Here is an 18,781-nt window from a genome sequence, read left to right as displayed (position 1 = left end):
TGTGTGTTGGGAGCCCCTTGAATTGCTTGATTTTGGGTGAGAAGGCACCCTCATTCCAAAATCCCGACCCCATTATGCTTAAGCCAGCCACTTCGAATGGGGATATCAAGTCGGGAATTGTGTATACATGTGTGTGTAATATACAATATGTATATACATATGTTTAGAAGTGATGTCTTTTGTGTGAAGGATGGTATATGTGATTATTCTCGTAATTGTGTGGGAGTATATAGATGGAAAGTAGGATGTAATGCAAGTATACATAAGGTTATGTGGTGACATGTAAGTGAATCGATTTGTAGGTTTGTAATGTTTAATAAATTAGTATGAGCATGTTGTGTGGTAGAATTTGATATGCATATGTATGAGTAGAACATCGTTATTGTTATGAGTAGATATGTGAATTAAAGTACGTATTGGCTGGATCGAATCGTATGTTGTTTGAAATGTAGTAGAATAGAAATTATAATGTTCTGATTGCACTAATTATGTTATATGTAAGGTAGTGTTAATCGATAATAATAGTATAGAAATATTTAGTGACGAGTTCTAAGTATACCTTACGCTCCGAACGATTTGTTGTTTTGCTGGAACGACAAAACAATTCGTAATCGTCCATTGAGTAATTTGACTTACTCGATCGAGTACGAGGGGCTACTTAACCGAATAAGCCTTACTCGACCGAGTAGGAGGGTCACTCGAATGAGTTTGATAGAAAACAGAACCAATGCTAATTTTGCCAGCGTCAAAACTCGACCGAGCAACCTCAACTCGATCGAGTAGAGGCTACTCGGTCGAGTACATCAGATACTCGATCGAGTATGCTATAATAGTACACGGGCTCTGTAAAATTATCTTCGAGCATATATGTTTATTCTTCTCATTCTTTTACATTTTATTCATCTTTCTAAACTTAAATCCTCTCATAAACCTTCTTCCTTAAAAAAACCTTGGTGATTTTGTACTTGATTTCTTCCGCATTTTCCTAAGTTCATCCACCTAATCCGTTTGCAAAAATTATTCAAGGTAAATTTCTATTCTTTTCTATGATTTTAAATCAATTTGTAGCATGTAATGGTGATGGATTTTATGGAAATTTCGATTTTATACCCAAATATTGTATTGTAGTTATTGTATTTTGATAGAATCACATTGAATCATTGTTATTGATGTTAGGAATATCAAATTTAAACCCGATTTGTTACTATGTTCAACTTGAATTTTTCTAGGGTTTGCCCCAAATTTCGATTTTTGTTCATCAAATTCATCTTAAAGTATAGAAAAAAGACAAGGGATGTTAGTAGTAACATATTTGGTGCTTGATTTTGGTTAATTTTATCGAATATTTCGTCTTCAAACTTCGTATTAAAAGTGCACAAAGCTGAAATTTTGCCCCAATTTCACTACAATAACCGACCTATTAAGCTTGTTTTTGGTAGACATTGAGTCCGGTTGCTTCTATAATTTTTTTGAACTTCATATCTTAGAATTTTAAACCATATTTTATAAATTACAAAGAGTAAGGGAATTGGTAAAATCGTGTTTTGTCTCAAAATTTTACGTACTTTGACAAGAAGTTTATCTTAAGCATTGTGTTTTCCATATAAAGCATTTGAAAATTTCTACTTTGTATTTGTAAAACCCGATGTGTGGATAAATTATGTTGAAACGGATGCCGAGAACAACAGCCACACGACAAAGCAAGAGGACACGCGCCACCGAGGTTGATGTGGGGGAAGGAAGCCAAGGACCCGTTGTCCCATTGGTACCTAGATATCCTACGGTAATCTTTGTTGACTTTAAGCAGAGAGACACTTTTGTAGAGTTGTTGAGTCGCACCTTGATACCTACAAGGTGCATAGATACGAGTGTGTTGGAGGAGTTGAAAATAGATGTAGATGTCCGACATATCTTTGAGGTGGTGGGTTTGGAGGGGTTGTACCACTTGAGGAAGCACTCATATGCCTTTTTGACCCTAGAGTTCATGAGTTCTTTAACTTATGAGGCGGCTGAGAAGATGGTTGGTTTCCGGTTGATGAACATTAGTTTCTATCTGACTCTTAACCAGTTTGTGGATCACCTGAGGCTTACACGGGCCAAGAAGGGATATCTTAGTGATGTCCTAACTGAGTGTGGTGCCAATAGCTTCCTACTCTTGTTCACTGGTAGATCTGCCCCTACTTCAAGTAACTGTAGATACCCAGTATATATTGAATCCCTAGAAAACACCCGATGATTAGCAGACTTGAACATGCGTAGGAATCGCTACATCTGATCGACAGTTTGTGTAACTATGCGTCGAAAAACTCAAAACGATTTCAAAAACAAAACATTTTCAAAACATTTCAAAAATACCTGGAGTGTTTTATGCATGACGACGGGGTCGCAATGACACTAACTAGAGTCAAAACCGACACCGGCCTAAAATCAACTCGAAATTTAAATCCCGACTTCAACAACGAGTCAAACCGAGTCAAACACAAAAAAAAAAACATCACAAACCTTCCATGCTAAGTATACACGGTATACTTGATGGTCAAGTACAATAATCATGACATCCAAAACCTAGGATAGAACAAACCATGATTCCAAATGCGTGATAGTGACAAGAAAGCTCGAAGACCCGCGAACATGCTCGCGCCTCTCCGAGTAGCTTATATGGCCACGTCGCTCAAAATTCACACAACCACACAATACTCTATAAATACCCCTCAAATGCCACCATTTAAAGGTACACGAGTGTCCGCCCCCTCTTTTCTCCCTTAAAATTCTAGAGTCGATTTCTTACGTCACAAACCGACACGTATTTTCGACTTACCGATCGAAAATACGAGCCATACACATTTTTTGGTACCATCATCGTGCATTAAATCACTTGACTCACCATTTCGACCAACTACACTAGCACTAAACAAAGCAACACTCCTTACTTTACAAAAACGATTTCAAACCAAGTTTTCCTTCTTAGCAAGTTTTTACACTTTCGTCGATTTCTCGTCAAGCAACCTAGCATATAAGTATGAGGGTGTAACTAATCCTCTTCTTTCATGTTCTTTTATCTTTTTTTATGACCTTAACATGCTAATACCTGCATAACATGGTCCAAAATACGGATTGAATGAGACAAAACAGAGTTTTGACCTTAAGTAGAAGCATGTAGTCACAACTAGGTGGCTCGCGCCTTTACTGGCTGCCCAGGTCAGAACTCAAATGTGTTTGGGTTCATTCTTTCCATTTTTGTTTCAATTTACAATCGGTTTTTATCGTTTCAAATCCTTTTTATGATGAATATTTTTAACCATAAATTATATTCACCCTTGGTTCCTTATACCATGACTGTTTAATCCGTGTTTCGGTGATAATATTTGGTTGATTACATTTTAAAGGGTATTTTGAAGCCTTTTATTCATTTGTTTACATTTTCGAAACAACCATATTAGTAATGTATGCATAATCGTCCTTGGTTCCACATACCATGTCGGTTTAATCCAAGTACGGTGATAAACTTTGAGTAATTTCAAAGCTTTGAACATAACATATTTAGTTCATATCAAACATTTTTGCATCTTTTCTTACAAGACTATTCATATCAAGCTTGTAAAACTTAACCCGACATCGAATATTGCCCACATAATGACAAATATTCAGGTCATGTTCTTCATATTAGCACAAATTAAAAAACGGTCTTAACGACCTTTTCAACAAACACGGGTTTTGACACCCTTTTACAAAAAATTTCATAAACATTATTAACAACTAGGAGACACCCCTTTGGGTCGTTGCATGTCTCGCACCAAAACAGGTCCACTGATTTCCAGTTTTCAAATATGGGCAGGCTCCCTTGCATCACCCTATTGCTTGTGGCTAAATAGGTTGCCTGATGCAGGTCTTGTTTCTTTTCCAGCACTCGATTAGGATGATCCCGACTTCCGTTAACCCGAATACAGGACGGATAAGATTGACAAGTCCATATTTTATTTTGCATTTACAAAACACTTTTCTAAGATAAATGGACCACGTTATGCATCATAAACCTAACTCGGTAAATGGATTTTTAATTTCTGTCTTGCATGCAAATCAACATTAAATCCAAGTTGACATCAATTACTTGATATTTGGATAAACAACCGACATAGAAAATTTCACATGATTAGGTTTAAACTTGTGGATGCGCATTCATGCATTTACCCGTTTTAACAACTTTTGCATTCAACCAACCAAGATCGATCAGTAGAGGCCGCTACCGCGGGCTGGATTGGGTGTCCGATTAAAGGGCTTCCCAATACATACCTTCACCACTTACTCAGAAACTTTGGAGAGTGGACGACGTTATCCAGGGCGATTGAGAGTCATTCTAGCGATAGGATGCTAAATAAGGACGATTCCTTATCTTTAGTACCTATGTCAAGCACCACTTTTTGCCTGGCTTGACCAAGGTATAAAGTGGACTCGAACGGTTTCCACGCATCCTATAACTTCTTTGTGGCGACTCCGAACATCTCTCTAACATCATTTCGAGACCCTTGCCGAGACGAAACCGACCGATTGAAAGCATCTACTATGCCGCCGAGCGTGGCTTTCCGAACGCCGCACGTCCGCGGATTGGCCCGGCGTGCAAGTGGCCCATGTCCACAGTAACATGTTGATCAATGACATTCAACATATGACTTTGAAGATCTTTCTCCGGGCCTTGACCTGTTTACTCTATGGTAGGAAATGTGTGAGTAAACATAACTCACATGAGGTGATGTTGGCGCTTTGCCTACTGTGCCCCGGCGATAGTTTGTTCTAGTTTAGCGTTGATGGCAAGGTCTTCGAGCCTCTACCTCAGTTGCGGTGCTATTGCCACTCGCCTAGCAGAGAGGTTGACCAGTTTTGAGGCCTCTTCGGCTCCCAAACTTTTGACCCCGGTTGTCCCGACTTTGGACAAAAGCTACTTCATTTCTCAGAATTGGTTAAGAGTGTTGGGTGATGGTGGTTTAGCTTGGAGGATGAGAGGTAGGAGTTGGATGAGAGTGCCCGACCAGGACCATCTTCCAGTGACTCAACCGTTGGCTGAGAGTGGCCTTCCCGACCAAACTTACTTGATCATAGACGACCTTCTAGAGGAAATGACTGAGTCGGTCGAGGGAGACCACATTAGGAGGGAGGACCAGATGCCTCGGGAGGGGAGGCTACCCAGGAGAGTGAGAGAGGTTGTAGGGAAGTCTCAGTTTGTACAACCTGGACCACCCTAGTACCAGTATCCCAGCTACCCGTCTTCCTTCAGTCCTCATATGTAGGTTAGCGAGCTTACAGAGAGAGTGTCCAACGCCTTGGTAGTTCGGAACCTCCACGAGATGGCCTATGTGCAGGGTATTGGGACTAACCTGGCCCATCCGATTTGGTGGCGCGGCCTGGGGAATGATAGTGGTGTTTTTCATCCCTATGGAGTTAACTCGGCTACATAGGGAGCCCCTACGAGCTACCCCTATTAGTGCTTTGCACCAAGGAAAGTTGGAGGAGACCCTGGTAGGGGAGCTACTATCGGAGGAGGCATGTCGGGAGCTGACACCTCAGGAGGAGGAGGAGATGATGATATGGAGGAGGAGCGAGCAAGTGACCGTTTTGTGCTTGTATTAGCTTGTTATTTTTTGGTACCTGAATTTTATTTCGGTTTTCATTTGGCCATAAGGCCGTATTTTCTGTTGGATTTGCTGGATTTGACACATAAGTCCATGATGTCGGAGATGAAACCCCGGAACTTGAGTATGTTTCCTTGTTTGATATCGCTTTGGAAGGCATTCTGACTTGCAGATACTCAATCGAGTGCCCTCAACTCGATCGAGTACCTGCGTATGACGTCTTAAGGAGCATTTTGATCTATACATACTCGATCGAGTATGCTTAACTTGATCGAGTAGCCTGACTTGAACTCGATCGAGTAGCCCTAACTCGATCGGGTGCGCCTGCTTGTGAATATTTAAGCCTTTTCTTGTCATTTGGAGTACTAGGTTAATATTATATGTCGTTCACGTGGTTGATGGTCACTTCCTTATGCTTTATATTTAAATACATGTGGTACCAAGACGATATGCAATAGTTTTCATTCTATGTGGTTACTAATTTTCTTCAAGTATAACTCTAAACGGTTGTTAAGTTTATATAATTGTTGGTAATAATTTTGAGATAGTTATGTTGGGTAATCTAGTTTTCATAATGTCACTTGGATAAATTACTTAAACTTTCACATATATCGGTAATATTGCTGCGCGTAATTGAAAAACTTTGTGTTAATTTTTTTCATTTGATGTACCACAAGAATGTATGTTCATCTAGTAATGTCAAAGTGTTGGAGCTTGTGTCCTCCACAAATTAGTGTGATAACATTTATAAATCTCTTATAGGTTCACAAGGGTATACTCCGTATTTTATCAGTTGATTAACGATTACCTAATAACGGTTGGCTTGCTAGAAAGTTTGACGTTATTATCATACTAATGGCGGTGATCAACTGGTCCCTAAAAGTCACACCTAAAGAATGTGTTTGAGAGATGTGGTTATGGAAATGTAATCACATTGATGCCTTTTATGACTAAAAGGTTAGTTCATGTAATTGACTAAACAGTTAGTCAACGTGTTGATGAGACGATTATTTTATGCCGATTAAATAATATTAGCTGAGACGAATTAACAGTCAATTCGTAAATTGAATATAATAAGTTATATTTAATTAATGTATATAATGTAAGCTTGAACAAATTAAGATGTTAATTCATAGTTAAATGTAATCGATTATATTTAATTAGCAAATTATAAATATGCGATATTTATAGTTAAAGTATATATTATACGATATTGTCATAATAAATTATTATTGACCCGTATTAATAAATCGACTGCAAGGTGTTGTATGTAGACTTATTAATAGGGAATAAAATAAATGACAATTTATATACACTTTATATACATTTTGTAAAATACCAAAATAAGAAGATTTAATCGCATTATTTTTGGTAGGCTGACAAACCGAAAATAAGAAGACAATTCCTTTTATTTTCGGATATATGGGCCGAAAAATAGAAAAGAAATTCTACCCTAATTCACTCCTCTTTCACGGTTTAAGAGAGTGAAGGGAGATCATTTTTCTTTAACCTAAATTTAACCTAGCACACTCTCATCAAAAATACACAAAATCCTAAAAATTAATCAGTGAATTGGGGATCGATCCTAGCAAAATCAAAAGGGCATTTCTCATATCATCTTGGGTGCAACGATTAGGCGAATATCAATTTTGATATTGTTCTTAGGCCGAATTTGTAAGGACCAAAGGTTGATTATTTATCCTCTACTATTTTGTTTATGTATTTTCATTTATGACTAGTTATCATCTATATAATCTCGTTATAATCCTTATAATTTAAAGGGAAGTACACCGATATTTCTTAGAAGTAGTATCAGAGGCAAGGCCACGATTTTATTTTGATGATTTTCATAATTGAATTTAAGCAAAATTTGAAAAGAATTTCGAAAAAGAGAAAAAAAAAAAAAAAAAAAAGGCTCGGCCCAAATTTTTTTTACCGAGGAAATTTTTTTTTTTTTTAGCCGAATTGTTTTTTTTTTCGGTTTTCGTGTTTGTATTTCCATTTTGATTCATTCATTTTGTTGTTTTAATAAGTTAAAATGATTACATGATGAATTTGTAGATGTTTGATTTAATGAGGATTAAATGAAATTGTAAATGGAGATTGTTTGTTGATGATAAATTGTTTTTGCTACATAGTTTTTGGCAAACATACAAATTTAACATTCAAATAAATTGTGATGATCGGTTAATCATGATTTAGATGTTCCTTTTTAATAAGTTAAATTGAATCATCAAGTTTGAATATATGATTAGATTAAAAAGATGTTTTTGCCAATCTTGTTCTAATTGCAACCATAAACGATTTGTCCATCTTTTTTTTGTTTTAGGGCATTATGCCGCAAACAAAAAAAAAAAAAAAAAAAAACCTGCTGTTTTGTTTTTTTTTTTTTTAGTTTTGCCGAGACATAAAAAAAAGGGTAGGCTGTTTTTTGTTTTTGGGCAATTGCCGAAAAAAAAAAGAATTGCTGGTTTTTTTTTATTTTTGCCGAGAGCCAAAAGAGAAAAAAAAAATTGTTTTGCTGAAATGCCGTGAGTATTTTTAAAAAAAAAAAAATCTTGTTGTTCTTGGCCAATAATTAAAATTATACATTACTTTATAATGTATGATTAATTGTTGTGAAGAAGTTCACAATTTTTAGATACCTAATTATTTTAAAGAGGTTTAAAATAATGTTGGATTAATTCATATTACAAGTTTAATATGTATTAAGATTAAAATTAATATGAGTAATTGAGGAATTGTCACTTAATTTGATCATTTAAATAGGTGGTTTGGATAAATTAATCTACATAATTAAGGAATTATGTCTTGCATGTTTAATTTATTTAGTTGATGCATTTTTTTTAGTTGAATGAATCATTGAATGGATTTATTTACGTACTTTTGCAATCGGTTGTAATTTGTAATACCTAGTATGGCCTTAGTTAAATTATGTTTTCGTAATGATGGAAACATAATTTTTAATATAATTTGAGATCTCGTATCTCCGTTTTGGTTTTCTTTTATATTATGGTTTTGAAATTAGAATGTAGATAGGTTTATTATGTAATTTTTAAATTTTAATTTTGAGAAGACTAAAGATGGAGATTGGAGCTCACTCCCGCTACATGGACCAAGATGGAACATCAAGACAAGCATCTCGGGTCCGAGGATAGATTCCAAAGTTGTATTTATGTTCATTTTGGTAGATAGGCCACACTAGGACTTTATTTTTGTTTTACGTTTTACCGTTCTTATTGCTTTTCATTCACATGATAGTTAGTGCATCATATTCCGCCTAAAACCAAACCACCTACTAATATGCATGAAAATTGACTCATATAGATTGAATGTTAGTTTTCATAGATATACAGATGTCACACATTTTAAGTCATCATCTTAGTTTATTCATTCACGCATGCTAGATATTAGTTCACTTAAAATGAATTAAAATAAAGATGATGGGATCTTCCTCTAAAACGGAAATTGAGACTAGTCTTTATAGGGGAAAACAACTATGATTCCCTTCTTCGTCGGTAGGCATATAGGACCTTACTCTCCATATGACCCCTTCTACGTTGGGTATGTAGTTTGTGTTGACTTAGTTTACCTCAACATTATAGTCCGAAGAGTTTCTCGTGATTATGATGGACTAAAGATAGAATTTACAGAAATTTATCGACCAAGAATTCTAACAGTAGAATTAGCCAAAAGGTTGGCTTATCAATTTACAGATAATTGAGTCTTGGGATCGTTTATATAATTCTTGAGGGAGGTCAATTGTATAAATGCTTGAGTCTTCGCGTTATAACAGTATTGCATTAGACTTAAATCATAACGATGAGTATGCTTATTATATTTATTCTTCTTTTCGCAGTGTAGAATACGTTTATTTTGATAATACTGTTACAGCAAATGGGTGGAAATAACGAAATCCCAATGTCGAGTGCCAACACTTGGACGCGAGTCCTGGCTGAAAGCTTTCATGGACCACATGAATCAGTTCACACGTCTGAAAAATGACGGGTCCAACTTGCGGACTGGGAGGCATCATTGCGGAAAGCTGCCATTGCTGACGGTAAGCTCAAGTACTTAACTAAGCCAATACCGGTAAACCCAGGCCCCAATGCAGGAGTTAACGAGTCACTTGCCTATAGTGACTTCGTCATAGAAGAGGGTGCGATAAAGAATGTACTCATCTTTGCAATGGAAACCAATTTACAGACCCGCTTCATTGCCCAAGGTGCAAACAAGATTTTCACCACGCTCACTAACGAGTTCTCAAAAGCACCGAGAATCGTTACTTATGAGCATAGCTGTCGCTTCTTTGATGCGAAACTCCAGAAGGGCCAACCGGTTAGCCCACATATTCTTAACATGATTGAGAATGTCGAGAAATTGGAGGCACTTGATTGCAAAATTAGTGAGAGCATAGTCATTGACCGTATGCTTCATTCACTTCATGATGGTTTTTCCCTTTTCAGGGAAAATTACTACATGAATGACATGAAGAAAAGTCCTCATGAGCTACACTCACTTCTCGTACAGACCGAAAAGGATATGAAATTGAGTGGGAGCATGAAGCAAGATGTTCTCATGATTTCCAACAAGAATAAGGGTAAGGGCAAAGCTCCCGGCGACCTAACTGTAGGTAAGCCAAAGTTTAAGAAGCCAGGAAACGGTAAGAGTGGGCCTGGTGAGACTAGTGGCTCACAAGGCAAGGCAAAGAGTAAGGGCGGTGACATTGAGTGCCACCATTGTCACAAGACTGGACATTGGAGGAGGAACTCGCCCGTGTACCGTGAGGACGTAAAAGCAGGCCGCGTCACTCCTGTTGGTATGTCATCTTATATTCATATGATTGAGATTAACCATGCAAGTTTCGGAACTTGGGTACTTGATACTGGTTGTGGTTCTCATCTGTGTAATCATTTGCAGGGCCTAAAAAACATGACACCTCTCGGAAAGGGTGATGTGGACCTGCGAGTCGGGAATGGAGCTAGAGTTGCTGCAGTCTCGAAGGGAACATACGTAATCCAACTCCCTAGTGGTTTGAGTTATTTTTATATAACTGTTACTATGTACCCAGTTTATCTAAGAACATTATTTCTGTTTCCGTACTCAATAAAAATGGTTTTGCATTCTCAATAAAGGATAATAACTGTATTTTCTCTTTTAATGAAATGGTTTATGGGAAAGCAGTTTCCATAAATGGAATTTACATCTTAGATCAAACTACATACATATTACATGTGAATAATAAGAAATTAAAGGTTGGTGACAAAGATCAAACCTATCTATGGCATTGTCAAATGGGACACATAAATAAAAAACGTGTAAAGAAACTCGTCGATAATGGGACTATTCCCGCATTCGATTTTTCTAATTTTGCCACGTGTGAATCATGTCTTATCGTCAAAATGACTCGAATTTACTTCAAAGGTGTTGGAATGCGCGCTAGTGACCTATTAGGACTCATACATACTGACGTATGTGGACCTATGTCAATTACCGCTAGAGATGGCTATAGATATTTTATCACTTTCACGGACGATTTGAGAAGATACGGATATGTCTACTTAATGAAGCATAAAAGTGAGTCCTTTGAGAAATTCAAGGAATACCAGAATAAGGTTGAGAACCAACTGGGTAGAAAGGTTAAAGCACTCCGTTCAGATCGAGGTGGCGAATATCTTTCAAATGAGTTTGATCAACACCTTAAAGACCGTGGAATCGTTTTACAGTTAACTCTACCTGGAACACCTCAATTAAATAGTGTGTCCGAACGGAGAAATTGAACACTACTTGATATGGTTCGATCCATGATGAGTCACACGGTAGTACCTGATTCATTATGGGGTTTTGCTCTTTTGTCAGCTGCTCTTATATTTAACCGAAGTCTGACTAAAGCTGTCGACAAGACTCCATATGAAATGTGGAAGGGAACGGTACCCAACTTGTCCTTTATTCGGGTTTGGGGCTGCGAGGCTCATGTCAAGTGGAGACACGAGGATAAGCTCGGCCCGCGATCGGTCAAGACATACTTTATTGGTTATCCAAAAGGAACGTTTGGTCATTACATCTATTCGCCTACCGAACATCGAGTTTTTGTTGCGGCTAGTGCGACGTTCTTAGAGAAAGAATTTCTCGAGAACAAGACAAGTAATAGAACCTTCGAGCTGTCAGAGATTCAAGAACCAACAACCGAGGAACAGATGGAGGAAGTTGTTCCTCCAACTGATGATCTGGTTAATATTCCTCCGGAACCTAGGAGGTCGGGTACCTAATTCTCCAGACAGATACATTGGCATGGTCGAGGAGAATGACGTTTTGCTCCTAGAGAGTAATGAACCCGCTACCTATAAAGGTGTCATGGCCTGTTCCGACTCAAATCTATGGCTGGAAGCCATGCAATCCGAGATGGACTCCATGTATGAGAATGACGTATGGGATCTAGTTGATTTACCTAATTAGGTAAAACCTCTACAGTGCAAATGGCTTTACAAAATAAAGCATTCTGTAGACGCGCAACCAGATACCTATAAGGCACGACTAGTGGCAAAAGGTTTCACTCAAGTGCACGGATTGCATTATGATGAAATTTTTGCACCCGTAGTTATGCTGCGTTCCATTCGGATTATCTTAGCGATTTCCGCTTTTCATGACTATGAAATTTGGCAAATGGATGTGAAAACCGCCTTCTTAAACGGTTATGGAGGAGGAGTTGTACATGGTACAACCCGAGGGTTTCATAGATCCTGAAAATCCTAAGAAAGTGTGCAAGCTTAAGCGTTCCATTTATGGACTTAAGCAAGCTTCTCGGAGTTGGAATCATCGTTTCGACCAGGTGATAAAAGAGTATGGTTTCACTCGATCGGTCGAGGAACCATGCTTATATATCAAGTCGAGTGGGAGCAAGATTGTTTTCTTGATTTTGTATGTCGATGACATACTCTTGATTGGGAATGACATTCCTCTCTTATCTTCAGTTAAAGGATGGTTGAAGAACCATTTCCAGATGAAAGATCTGGGTGAGGCACAACGCATATTGGGAATCTGTATCTATCGAGATAGATCACGACGGACGTTATCACTAAGTCAGGAGTCTTATTTGGATAAGATTCTTGAAAGGTTCAACATGACCAACTCTAAGAAGGGGAACCTTCCAATGACGTCTGGGATGCAGTTGAGCAAGTCTCAGTCACCCACGACGCCTAAAGGGATTGAGCGCATGAGTCGTGTTCCTTATGCATCAGCTATAGGATCAATCATGTATGCTATGATATGCACACGTCCAGACGTGGGATATGCATTGAGTATGATGAGTCGGTACCAAAAGAATCCAGGTGAAACACACTGGATAGCTGTTAAAAACATCCTTAAGTACCTACGGAGGACTAAGGATAGGGTATTGACTTATGGAGGAGATATTAAGCTATGCTCAATCGGTTACGCAGATGCTAGCTTCCAAACGGATCGAGATGATTCAAAATCTCAGTCCGGGTTCGTCTTCACTCTTAATGGTGCTGCAGTCATCTGGAAGAGTTCCAAACAGGGTGTTGTAGCAGATTCTACTACTGAATCCGAGTACTATGCCGCTTCGGAAGCAGCAAAGGAAGCTATATGGATGCGTCAACTCTTACAAGGACTTACGATAGTTCCTAGTTCGAATGACCCGATCACTATTTATTATGACAATAGAGGTGCCATGTTCCAGGCTAAGGAGCCAAAGTCTAGCAAAAAGTCGAGACATGTACATCGGAAAGCTCACCTGATCCGCGATTACGTGGAGCAAGAAGAGATAGTAATTGAGAAGACAGCTTCGGATGACAACATTGCGGATCCTCTCACTAAACCGTTGAATTATGATAAGCATGAAGGGCACGTTATTTCCATGGGAATTAAACGTGTTCCTAAGTTGTAGTAGTTGTTTATGGATTCGATACATTATCTTTTTCATATACTATTTATAACTTCATCGTTTTAATATAATATTTTGTTTTTCATGTGGATTGTACTGACAACATTGAACGCCACAAAGTGAACTGAATTACATTATATTTGTTTTGGTCCGTAATCAATTATATGAGCTGATAACTCTGGCTATTATATTGTGCAGTCGATTGATGGTGGGTTCAACGAGCCATAAGTCAAAAAGTTGGGTGATCGATAACAGATGCGAGTTATAACGATACCTCGTAGGACAATAAAATTATGACAACGTAATGGAGTCCTAAATGTTTAAAAACATTCGGTGCCAGGTCGTGGATTGGACGTCCATTGTGTTCCTAGAGTCGATTCTTTTGACTATCGACTGTCTCTTGAGATTAAGGCAGTTTTTGGGTGACTTTGGTTTCTTTCTCATGGTCTACCGTAACAGGAGACTAAGTAGTTTTTTTCTGGGTCATTTCATACTGTGCTTATATCTGCAGGATTCTAGTTGAAGAAAATATCCAACCTTTATCAGGTTTAGTTATTTCTCAGGGCCACTCGAGGAGTTGTAACTACAATGCATGGCCATGGTCGAATGATGATTCGTTTATCAGGTAAGTTACTCTCTAGTCGGGGAAACCACTCTTGATATTGATCACTCGTAAATTACGACCTTTGTGAATACAGATTTTGCAAATTGTTTTACATTGAGTGGGAGAAATTTTAAGATATGAGAATCGGTTATCGCACATACACTTGTGAGGACAAGTGGGAGTTTGTTGGAGCTTATGTCCTCCACAAATTAGTGTGATAACATTTATAAATCTCTTATAGTTTCACAAGGGTATACTTCGTATTGTATCAGTTGATTAACGATTACCTAATAACGGTTGGCTTGCTAGAAAGTTTGACGTTATTATCATATTGATGGCGGTGATCAACTGGTCCCTAAAAGTCACACCTAAAGGATGTGTTTGAGAGATGTAGTTATGGAAATGTAATCACATTGATGCCTTATATGACTAAAAGGTTAGTTCATGTAATTGACTAAACAGGTAGTCAACGTGTTGATGAGACGATTTTTTAATGCCGATTAAATAATATTAGCTGAGACGAATTAACTGTCAATTCGTAAATTGAATATAATAAGTTATATTTAATTAATGTATATAATGTAAGCTTGAACGAATTAAGATGTTAATTCATAGTTAAATTTAATCGGTTATATTTAATTAGCAAATTATAAATATGCGATATTTATAGTTAAAGTATATATTATACGATATTGTCATAATAAATTATTATTGACCCGTATTAATAAATCGACTGCAAGCTGTTGTATGTAGATCGACTTATAATACAGAATAAAATAAATGATATTTTATAAACAATACACTTTATATACATTTTGTAAAATACCAAAATAAGAAGATTTAATCGCATTATTTTTGGTAGGTTGACAAACCGAAAATAAGAAGACAACTCCTCTTATTTTCGGATTTATGGGCCGAAAAATAGAAAAGAAAATTCTACCCTAATTCACTCCTCTTTCAGGGTTTAAGAGAGTGAAGGGAGATCAGTTTTCTTTAACATAATTTTAACCTAGCACACTCTCATTAAAAATACACAAAACCCTAAAAATTAATCAGTGAATTGGGGATCGATTCTAGCAAAATCAAAAGGGCATTTCTCATATCATCTTGGGTGCAACGATTAGGCGAATATCAATTTTGATATTGTTCTAAGGCCGAATTTGCAAGGACCAAAGGTTGATTATTTATCCTCTACTATTTTGTTTATGTATTTTCATTTATGACTAGTTATCATCTATATAATTTCGTTATCATCCTTATAATTTAAAGGGAAGTATACCGATATTTCCCACACAAAGGATTAGACTATGGTTGGTTTCATCTTGTTTTAATTCATATCGTAATGTCAATAATAAGTAATGATCTCTGTTTTATCGTAATATAATTCATCCTAAATGTGAACTTCGGGGACGAAGTTCCTTTTAAGAGGGGAAGAGTAATGTCGCGCGTGAAAAATGCTAACAATGTCATCTTTTACGTACTTTATTAGGAATTTATTTGTTATTTTGGTTGTATAAATTAATCGTTGTTCAAGTAGTTTAATTATTTGTTAAGTAATGTAACTGTTGTGTACACGATTGAAACTATTATTGAATAATGTAGTTCGTAATTTATGCATTGGATGTTAATGGCTTAATTGTTGGTTGAGTAAGTAGTTGATTGTGTCGAATCGATACGGTGTTAAATTCGTTTGGTAAAACGTAAGTAATAGTTTGTGATTATGTACCTATTCAATTGTTAACGTGTGGGTGATGACTTGGAAGGGAGTTGTGTTTGATGGTCTATTCGTGAAGGTAGATGATGATGATTAGTCGGCATGGTAAGTGGGTGGTATGTCGGGTATGGCTATAATAGTCCTCGTCGGGTTAAGTTGTTGTTAGTCGTCTTGACTTAGATTACACTCTCGGTTTGTGGGAAGTGATGAGTTGAACTTCGAGGACGAAGTTCTTTTTAGGGGGGGGAGAAGCGTAATACCGCCCCTGTTAGGGACCCGTTGACTAACCGTTGGCTAACCTTAGACACTTGGTAGACCCTTGAGAACCTTTCATACAAAAGGACTTAGTACTTGGTGACCTTTAGAAGTGGGGGAACGCGATCTAGCATAGGCTTCTCTATCGAGTAGTCTAGCCACTTGATCGAGTATAGGCCACTCGATCGAGTAAGTCTCATACTCGATCAATTATGGCGGTTTTAGCGATAAGTTGTAAATCGTGATGTCGTAAACTCCAAATCAGTTTTTCATTTCTTTCTTCCTAAACATAATCGACGACACTTTCTCTCCCACCAACCATGAACCTTTTGATATCCTTTTACACTTGGAGACACCACGGGGATGAAGACTTGACTCGGGTAGCGGTCTTGTCACCGGAATGTCGAGCATAGATAAGTCATCGTCATCATTGATACGTGCATATTCTATACACTTTATCTGCGGTTTTGACACGTATTTCCATGCATAATTGTTAGCTTAAGGCTACTATTTCTCCCGAAACGGTTTACTTTGCATTTTCTATGATTTATTGTAGGAATGAGTGGAAGTAAGCTAAATCAAGCCTAATTCGTCCTCCGGGGGCAACTTCAAGGAAGCCTAGAAGAAGGAGATTCGGATTCACCCACCTTGGGATGCGTGCATAGGAGTGAAGAGCTGATTTGAAGGAACAAAAAGAGCCACTGCACAGCATTACCAGTCGATCGCCCACTCTTACCAGTCGATCGACCGTTGAAATCAAGCAGAAGCTGCTGTTCTGCATTTACCAGTCGATCGACCATGCTGACCGGTCGATCGACCAGTCTTCGAGCTGAGAATTATTTCTTCGTGTTAACTTTTAAAAGCCCAACTTGTAATTAACTTTTGGCATCTTTTATCAGTTGAACGCAGCAATTATTAGGTTATGCTTTTCATTATTGAAGAACTCAGTTTTTAGATCCAGCTTTGCGGACGGAAAACCTCGAATTCGATACTTTGTTCTTTAATTCAATTAGTAAGTTTTTATGCAATTCCTTTCTTCTTTTAATTCTTGTTATTTCAATTCTTGTTTTACCAATTTAATTCCAGAATTTCATCTCTTGTCTTTTGTCTTTTATTTAAATTCAATCATGTCAATCTTGTTCTTTGTTATCAATTTAGCAATTGTTTTAGTTTTAGTCATGCGTAGCTAATTGTTTTGATTGGGAACGAGGTGAGCCATGGCATAAATTAGGATTGTTTGTTAGCATGAATTCTTCCATATCGATCTTGTTGTCTTTTGATAAGCCTTTTTACTAGATTGAAAGATTAGTAATTAGAATTATCATTAGATTGGAATTTCTCTTGAGTGAAAGCTTTGAGAAATTTCGGGGAATTAGAAGACCGCAAGGTTAATTTGAGCATAGATCGAAAGGCTTGCTTATACCCCCGGAGACCGTATTATAGGATTTCTGCTACCTTATTGTCACGACCATTGCCATGGTGAACCGAATTTCCGATCCTCTTTTTATCTTGTTGAGAAATTTCATTTTAGCAATTAGTCAATTTAGTCAACCAATCTCAAAACCCCCCAATTAATTGTTACTTTTATAGACTGAAAAATAGCAAACAAAATCAACCTTGTCTCTCTGTGGTTCGACCCTTACTATCACTAGCTATAGTTTTAGTTTGGAATTATAAATTTAATTTTGATACAAAACGACGGTATCAAATTTTGCGCGTTGTAGATTCGGGGAGACGGTGTAATTTGTTTGCTTTATTTTTAGTTTATTTTTCTTGTCTCAAGGAACTTTGGTTCCTTGAGACCGTTGCTTACCTTTGCTTCTAGTTTTGCTTTTGCACAGTTAGAAGACAGGTTTTTGAGAGGAAGACTTGAGTACTCTCATTTTGGCAATTATGGCTACAATATATGATAATCTACTGACCAAAGGAACACCATCTTCCAAAGGGGCACCAGTTACCTACCCCTACTATGGGTAACTTCGAATTTCGTTCCTCTTATATCGATTTAGTGAAGCGAAATCGGTTCTTTGGTCTACGGATGAGGACCCCTTGAAGCATATGGAAATTTTCACGGACTCTCTGCTTTGTTCCATACCTATACCACTGGGGTGACTCGGGATGAAGTAAAGGGGTTGATGTTCTTATACTCCTTGAAGGATTCGGCGCGAGATTGGTACCGCTACCTTGATAGGGTAGCAAGCGGAGTCACGGATGGACATCTCTAGCATTAGCCTTCTACAAGAAGTACTTCCCACTTTCATAGAGGCGACGCCTTGAGAAGTAAAATCACAAGTTTCAAAGCAAGGAGCGATGAGGGTTTTTGCGAAGCATGGGGACGTTTCAAAAGTTTGGTCCATTTGTCCCTCACCATGGTTTCCAGCAATGGTATCTTTGCAACCTATTTTATAATGCTCTATATGATGATTACAAGGTCATCCTGGATGCAGCTGCTAATGGTAGGTTCCAAAACAATACCGGTCAAAGTAATGGTTGGAACACTATTGAGGAGATGGCGGTCCATAGAGTGAGTTTGGAAGTTCACGTGGAAAGTCACGAAAGCAAAGTAATGAAATGAGTGCCGTTGTGACACTTATAACTTCTATTATCGCCCGTCTCGAGAGGCTCGAGATTTTCGAAGCTTCCAAGGAGAAAGTTGAAATACCTGTTCAAAACTCAGATGA

At 37.7% G+C, this 18,781-nt stretch overlaps 1 non-coding gene across 1 annotated transcript; it reads right to left on the bottom strand.

Annotated features, from left to right (window-relative positions):
- Nucleotides 1-18,370: 18,370 nt before the first annotated feature.
- LOC141609741 (small nucleolar RNA R71) lies at nucleotides 18,371-18,476 on the bottom strand. Its single transcript, XR_012527656.1, has one exon. It is a non-coding gene; the product is annotated as a small nucleolar RNA R71 (small nucleolar RNA).
- Nucleotides 18,477-18,781: the final 305 nt, after the last annotated feature.

The sequence above is a fragment of the Silene latifolia genome, chromosome 10 (genome assembly GCF_048544455.1).
Source record: "Silene latifolia isolate original U9 population chromosome 10, ASM4854445v1, whole genome shotgun sequence".
In the NCBI taxonomy this organism is placed as follows: Eukaryota; Viridiplantae; Streptophyta; class Magnoliopsida; order Caryophyllales; family Caryophyllaceae; genus Silene; species Silene latifolia.
Note: the sequence above shows the minus strand (reverse complement) of the source record. Positions and strands in the feature narration are given on the sequence as shown.